The 7,008-nt window shown below is 38.3% G+C and overlaps 1 non-coding gene across 1 annotated transcript; it reads left to right on the forward strand.

Annotated features, from left to right (window-relative positions):
* The first annotated feature begins 397 nt into the window (after window positions 1–397).
* On the forward strand, window positions 398–470 carry TRNAK-CUU (transfer RNA lysine (anticodon CUU)). Its single transcript has one exon. It is a non-coding gene; the product is annotated as a tRNA-Lys (tRNA).
* The last annotated feature ends 6,538 nt before the right edge of the window (window positions 471–7,008 follow it).

Genomic DNA, 7,008 nt, shown 5'->3' on the forward strand with positions numbered 1-7,008 from the left:
AGTGTTAAGGGAAGCGCGCTAGTAAAAAAAGCGATAATAATTTAGCGAAAAATGTGAAAAGTAAAATACGACGCTTTTAAAATAGAGCAAAAAACTTTCGTCAAAAATACCTAAGTTGCATTTAAAGATACACCGTTTTTTTTCATACCTATAACATGTTAAATAACAGAATAAAACGCATGCATACTTTTATTTTCTATCGAGAGAATTTCATGAAATTACCGTTTCGACTCAGCAAATGTATAGAATCGTATGAAATCTTAAAAAACAACACATATTGTTTTAGGAACTTCAGAACTTCTTTTTAAAGTTTTAAGGAGAAATGTGTTATAAATCGACAGAAATTCGGAATGTTAGGCCTAATTCTAACGTTTTACTAATTCACCCTTCACCCTTCGCCCGGATAGCTCAGTCGGTAGAGCATGAGACTCTTAATCTCAGGGTCGTGGGTTCGAGCCCCACGTTGGGCGCCATTGAAACGAGATTATAAGGTGAAGGGCACGATTACCTCAGGAAAGGTTGTAACATAAGTGTAGTAAATAAAAGAGAGGAGAAAATGAATTCCAAAATACAACATTTATTTCTACATCTTTTAAATAACATGAGAACTCTTTTAATTAATGACAAATATCTCAGGCGTGTGCATCAGCCGAAAGTTGAATGCACGATTGGAAATTTAAAAATTGCATTGAGAGCGACAAATGGATGGTGACATTTAATATTTAACTAACCTGCTGATTGGTAATAATGGGCGCCAAGCGATGCCGTAGGCAAAGCTAATATTTTTATGCGGAACGATGGATGACCAAAGGCAAAATACTAAACTGCGGCGTCATCATCGTTCGTAAATGGTGTCGGCGAAAGTTGAATGCACGATTGGAAATTTAAAAATTGCATTGAGAGCGACAAATGGATGGTGACATTTAATATTTAACTAACCTGCTGATTGGTAATAATGGGCGCCAAGCGATGCCGTAGGCAAAGCTAATATTTTTATGCGGAACGATGGATGACCAAAGGCAAAATACTAAACTGCGGCGTCATCATCGTTCGTAAATGGTGTCGGCTCATGGCGTGGTTCGTGTCTCCTCTCTGTTCACAACGTCCCGGAAGCGCAGCCTGATGAATACTGAATCGTCGAGCTGCTCGTCTTGACCGCAAGCCCGTCCCTCGTTGTCGCGGAGTTGCCATAGTTGCGGAGTTGCCACAGCTAGCAGCTGTAAATCAGAGATAGGCACTGAATGTTGCTAAGACTCTGTAGCGGGCTTGAAATAACTGCTACAATTTCACCATATTGATGTTGAATGTGGGGCCTAAGTCCAGTTGTTTTACTAATCTTTATTTCACCATATTGATGTTTAATATGGGGTCTAGGTCCAGTTGTTTTACTGATCTTTATTTCATCATATTGATGTTTAATGTGGGGTCTATGTCCAGTTGTTTTACTAATCTTTATTTCACAAGATTGATGTTGAATGTGGGGCCTAAGTCCAGTTGTTTTACTAATCTTTATTTCACAAGATTGATGTTGAATGTGGGGCCTAAGTCCAGTTGTTTTACTAATCTTTATTTCACAAGATTGATGTTGAATGTGGGGTCTAGGTGCAGTTGTTTTACTAATCATTTTCTATCATATTTACTTGCGATTATTGATGAGATCGACTAATCACTTTACACGACAACAAATCCATACATTACCTCTGAAGGGATAATTATTTTATTGTCTTCCAGAAAGCTTAGAGAGGTTTGATACAATTTTATCGTGATTATTTGTTGGGTTACTATGCCGTGTCGCACTTACTCCATATTTAGCCAGTGAAAACGTTTATACAACGTCACATCAATGATAATAATACAGATTTGCTCTGTAATGGATACTGTAACGCTTACCGTAACGTTGGATAAAGAAAGAGGAACTGCAATACGACATAACTAATAACTCAAAAATTGATCACGATTAAGATGAGGTGTATTTAAAAAATTCTTCTGAAATCAGATGAAAGAATTTTTCATCGTAATGCAGCTTTTGAAATTTTATCTGTTTTTATTTTAAATGTATCCATTCTTCACCTCACATCCTAGACAATTGGACAATCAATCACCTGACATCTGTAAACAAAGCGACGAACCTTCAAAAACTTCGATAAATTTTAATGAGAACGGTTCTTTTCCTGGCTTTAACCCTGAATAAGATGAATGATGTTTCTTAGAATCGTACAAATGAAATAAGTTTGATAGGTTGGTGGTCCAGCGGATAAATGATGATTTATCTAGAATTATAAAGGTTATTTATCGACGGGTTGGACTAGATAATTGCGATGAGAGATTATCGGATATGAAAATTTGTTTTTAAATGTTAAACAGTAAACAGTACAATAACAATATAAATTGGGAGACGGGTTTGGGTACCGCAGCCCCGGAGAAGATTTATTGTATAGCCAACACCACTTCCATAAGTCACCCAAGTGGTTCGCTACTGATTTAGCAGGGGTGTCCGGTTTGATCGGGTGAGGTGTGTTCAGGATGCGCCTGCCCAGCAGCTGCGTGGTGTGCCAGATCGGTAGAGGCGATCAGAGAGATGCTTCGACATCTGGTCTCTCTTGACCCATCGCCTTGCGCGGCAGTGAGAGTGATATATTCATATGTCCGTCACTCCTGGACACACTTATCCCTAGATTCCTACCCATTCCTCATAACTTTTGCCTTCCTAAAACTTCCTTTCCTCCCTTTCCTTAAAAAAACCTTCCACACAGAATCCCCAAAGATTATTTTTTTATTTTTTTATTTATTTATTTTTTATATTAACTCCACACAGGAGGCCCTGAAGAAAATAATTTCCCTCAGGGCCTATGTCATCTTTGGGGATGCTGTGTGGAGGGTCTTTTTGTGGAGAGGAAGGAGTGAACATAGGTCTTGAAGAGTCCCATGTTGTAGGAGGGAGGAAACACAGAGGCCGGCAGCTCGTTCCACAGCCGAGCTGTTGAACTTAAGAACGAATCGTATAAGCGACCCGTTCTCATGTGACAAATGTCAACCGTGTACAAATGTTGGGCGCGCGTTTGGCGTGTATCCCGACTACGCACCGGTGCCGAAGGGATCATTGACGCTAGTTCCTCAGAGCATCTTCCATTGTAATACCGATAGAACAAGGACAGCATACCTACCTGACGCCTGCGCTCTAAAGATTGCAGTCCATTTGTTAAGATTGGGGAATCTATCAAACGGACCGACCGTTTTTGCACAGAGTCAAGGGTTTTTTTCAGGTATTTAGGGGCTCCGGACCAGAGATGGCTGCCAAATTCGACAGTAGGGCGCACTTGCGATTTGTACAGGGTCAGCAGTTGTGTACTATTAAAGTATCTGCATGCCCTGTACAGTACGCCCAGCTTCTGAGAGGCCAACTTTACTCTGGCTTCGATGGAGCCCCTGTACCTGAGCTGGTCACTTATAGTTACACCAAGCATATCAATGGAAGGCCTGTTCGGAAGATTGCTTCCGTTGAAGGAGACTAGATTATCATATAGGATATTGGGGAAATTATTTTCCTCAGGGCCTTCTGTGTGGGGTTCAGCTAAAAAAAATACTAATACATGAGTAACTAGTTCCATTATTTTGTAATTAGTTGAATTTCTTTTGGAAACATCGGAAGTAAATTAACCAAAAAATCTATTCAGAAGTACGATGAAGTACCTTAGTGTATTCTTGTCCTGTTTTAAATTTAAACTGCGGAATTTTCTTGTCTAAGCATTGATGTCTTCTCCATACAAATAATACAATTTTCGTAGAAATTTTTTAATTTTTTTTTGTGATTCTTTACAATAACCTCTCACCACCAGACTACCAGAAGACCACCATTAAGAATCGAGACGTTGCTTGAAATGGCTTTAGCCATATTTGGTGACCAAATCGGAACAGCCAGGAACTTCTCACCTTCCCTTTATCCACCTATTTCCCTCTCTCTTACCTACGGATACTTGCTTATCCCTGTGGAAGAAGGGCCTATTTTAAAAAGTAGAATATACTGCTCTCACTTAAAAAAAACATGCGATTTATTCCATAAACTTTTTAACAAGTCGAAAATGTTATTCCTACTTCATAATGGGTTCAACGATAAACTTATGAAGTAGCACAGTGGGAGTTGAAAAAAAAATCCAAACTTTTACTGGTTAGAACTGTCATCATCACATAGCATATAACATAATATTATATATATATATATATATATATATTACCAACAAGTGTTGTGTTGCGTTTATCACGCTGTAAATGCTCGTAATTAGCCACGAACTGTTGCAAGATGTTTGATTTCATTTCATCTTAAACGATTTCAGCGTTGCGTTTTTTGCTATAATTTTTTAAACACCGTTAAATATATTATTTATGTATTTGTAATATATCAAAGCAGCTGAATTTTTTTCTATGGCATTTGAATTGTGGGCGCTCTCTTTTACAAAGTGGATGATTAGTTCAATCACTTTCGCCAATCAAACTGAGTTAACGCCAAGTTGTAACGCACTTCAATCAGACAATCTGGGTGTCAACAATTATATTAAGATTTAAATTTATATTGGATGTCTTGAAGGATCGTACACTCGTAGTTTTTGGAGGAAAACAAAATAATGTGTACGATATGCACAGTTTTTTTGCAGAAAATGTGTTAAATATGACAAACAGTTCAACTATCAAGATTTTTCTGTTTTAGAACGGCAAATTTTAAATGTAGGCACTAGTATTTAATAAATTAAAACCAAAATTTCCTATGAAATCCTAAGATTTGTATTAGCTACCCACTTTATTATAAATCTTGTAATATTTTTTAACATTAAAAAAAAGGAATTACGCAATTTCTCGAAAGAAACACCACTATATTAATGATAATTCTATTTTCATATTTTCTTCAGTCTGGTAGGTAGGTACTTTAGGTAATATACTATTAATTATTCCAATTGGATAGCTAGTGGAAAAATCCACGCTCATGCGAACTCTGGCGGGATAAAATTCAGTATCCAACCATCATCTTGAACCAGAAACGTACAACAATTTACAGACAGACAACATGCCAAACGGTCGTGCTAAAACAGAAATTCGCCACCGTCAGTCAATTATAAGTCAAGGGCCAAATGCTAAACTAACTAACTAACCCTCACGCCGTTTCTCCGCAGGGGTAGGCAGAGAGGACGGACCGCCAAACAACTCGGTCTTGGCACACACTCTTTGCCTCATTCACATTCATACATCGTCTCATACATACTCTTCTATTATTCTGACTCTTGACATGGCCCGACTTGAGTATATGATTCACTTGATCTTGCCATGTCTTCCTCGGGCGTCCACGATGTCTGCTACCATTCGCATTTGCATCATATATCCTCCTTACACTCTTTTCTTCCCTCATTTGCTATACATGCCCATACCTTCTAAGTGTCCCTTTCTTAATCTTACTCAATAAGCTTACATCAGCTTTGCTCTCTTTGCGGATCTCCCCATTCCTCACACGATCATACATAGTTTTACCACACATACGCTTCAGGTATCTCATTTTAATCTACTTCTAACCTTTCTCTGCTAGTTTTATGCCTCACTTACATACATCAGGGTAGGTACCAGAACTCCATTGTGGACTGCTAACTTCGCTTCTTTGGACGATTTTTGTTAGCGCCAACTGCGTTCAGTCCTCCATTAATGGAGTTACCTGCATTTACCCTTATTTCGATATCTCTGTCAGCCTTCCCATCTCTCTAGAACAAGGCTGCCCAACCCCAGGCCCGCGGGCCACAATGTGGCCCGCGAACGAATTATAAGTGGCCCGCGTGAAACATTTTCAAAAAACACGCCAATCCGCCAATTTGAAAAAGTGTCGCGGGCCCGCGGTAAAACAAACAATGCAGCTTGCGCGCGGTCACCAGTGTTGCCAACGACGGCGATTTATCGCTATTTAGGCTACTCAGAACGAGAATCAGCGACGAAAAAATCTAACCTGTTGAACTTACTTTTGAAACAAAAATACACCGGTTTTCGACATAATTTTATAATATTTTAATAATAATATTTTTTGCGTCGAAATGGAATCCTGTAGCCACCCCCCCCCCATGTTCGGGTGTGCGGAATTTTTTCTCAGCGAAGTTCCGTAACAACCCCCCCCCCATGGATTTCAAATATTTTGTGCGGAGCACTTATTTAGATTTTTTTTTGTGGGGAATTATGTTTTATAGAAATTCTCTAACAACACCCCCCCCATGGAAATAGGAACCGTCAGGTATTCAGTGGATTCAGTGGCCCGCCAGTGATTCAACGTCAATTTCGCCCAACTGCTAAAAAGGTTGGGCAGCCTTGCTCTAGATTCTCTAGAACATACTTCCTAAATACACAAATTCATCCACCTGCTCCAAGTATTTCTCATTCACAACTATATTGCACACTGTTTTCGTACTCTCTCTTTCAAACACCATTTGATATGAGTTACAATTACAGTTGAGCTACAATTCTCTACTAGATAAGTCCTCCATCATTGCATAAACCACATTTTCTCACTAGAATAATGTAAGTTGGAGTTTATTCAAATATTGGCAGGTTATTCATAACCTAATTGATAAGGTGGGTAGGTACGTAATCATCATCGACGATCATCGATATAATGCTGAAATTAATAAAATGTCACAAGTCAATTAAATGAATTCCAGGCCATGTTGCAATTTATGATTCTAATTGATGTGAAATATACGACGCTTCTTACGTCTCGATAGACGAGAAGCTGTATCATTATTGAAATGGATCAATTTATTATATTTTAGATTAACGTCATCGTTTGTTGAGAAGATTTGTACAAATAAGATATACATCATTATGACAGTAGGTATATTTTTTTTTATATAGCTCAAGAAACGAACCCTGATCAACAGCTTGGAAGGTAACTATTCTGATCATTTTTCACAACTAACTATGTCATATTATTTCATTTGTGCAGAAAATATGATAAGAATCAAAACTATCTATTTTAGAATGTCATGT

Source organism: Hesperophylax consimilis, chromosome 30 (assembly GCF_061612785.1).
Source record: "Hesperophylax consimilis isolate HC1 chromosome 30, BYU_Hcon_1.0, whole genome shotgun sequence".
NCBI lineage: Eukaryota > Metazoa > Arthropoda > Insecta > Trichoptera > Limnephilidae > Hesperophylax > Hesperophylax consimilis.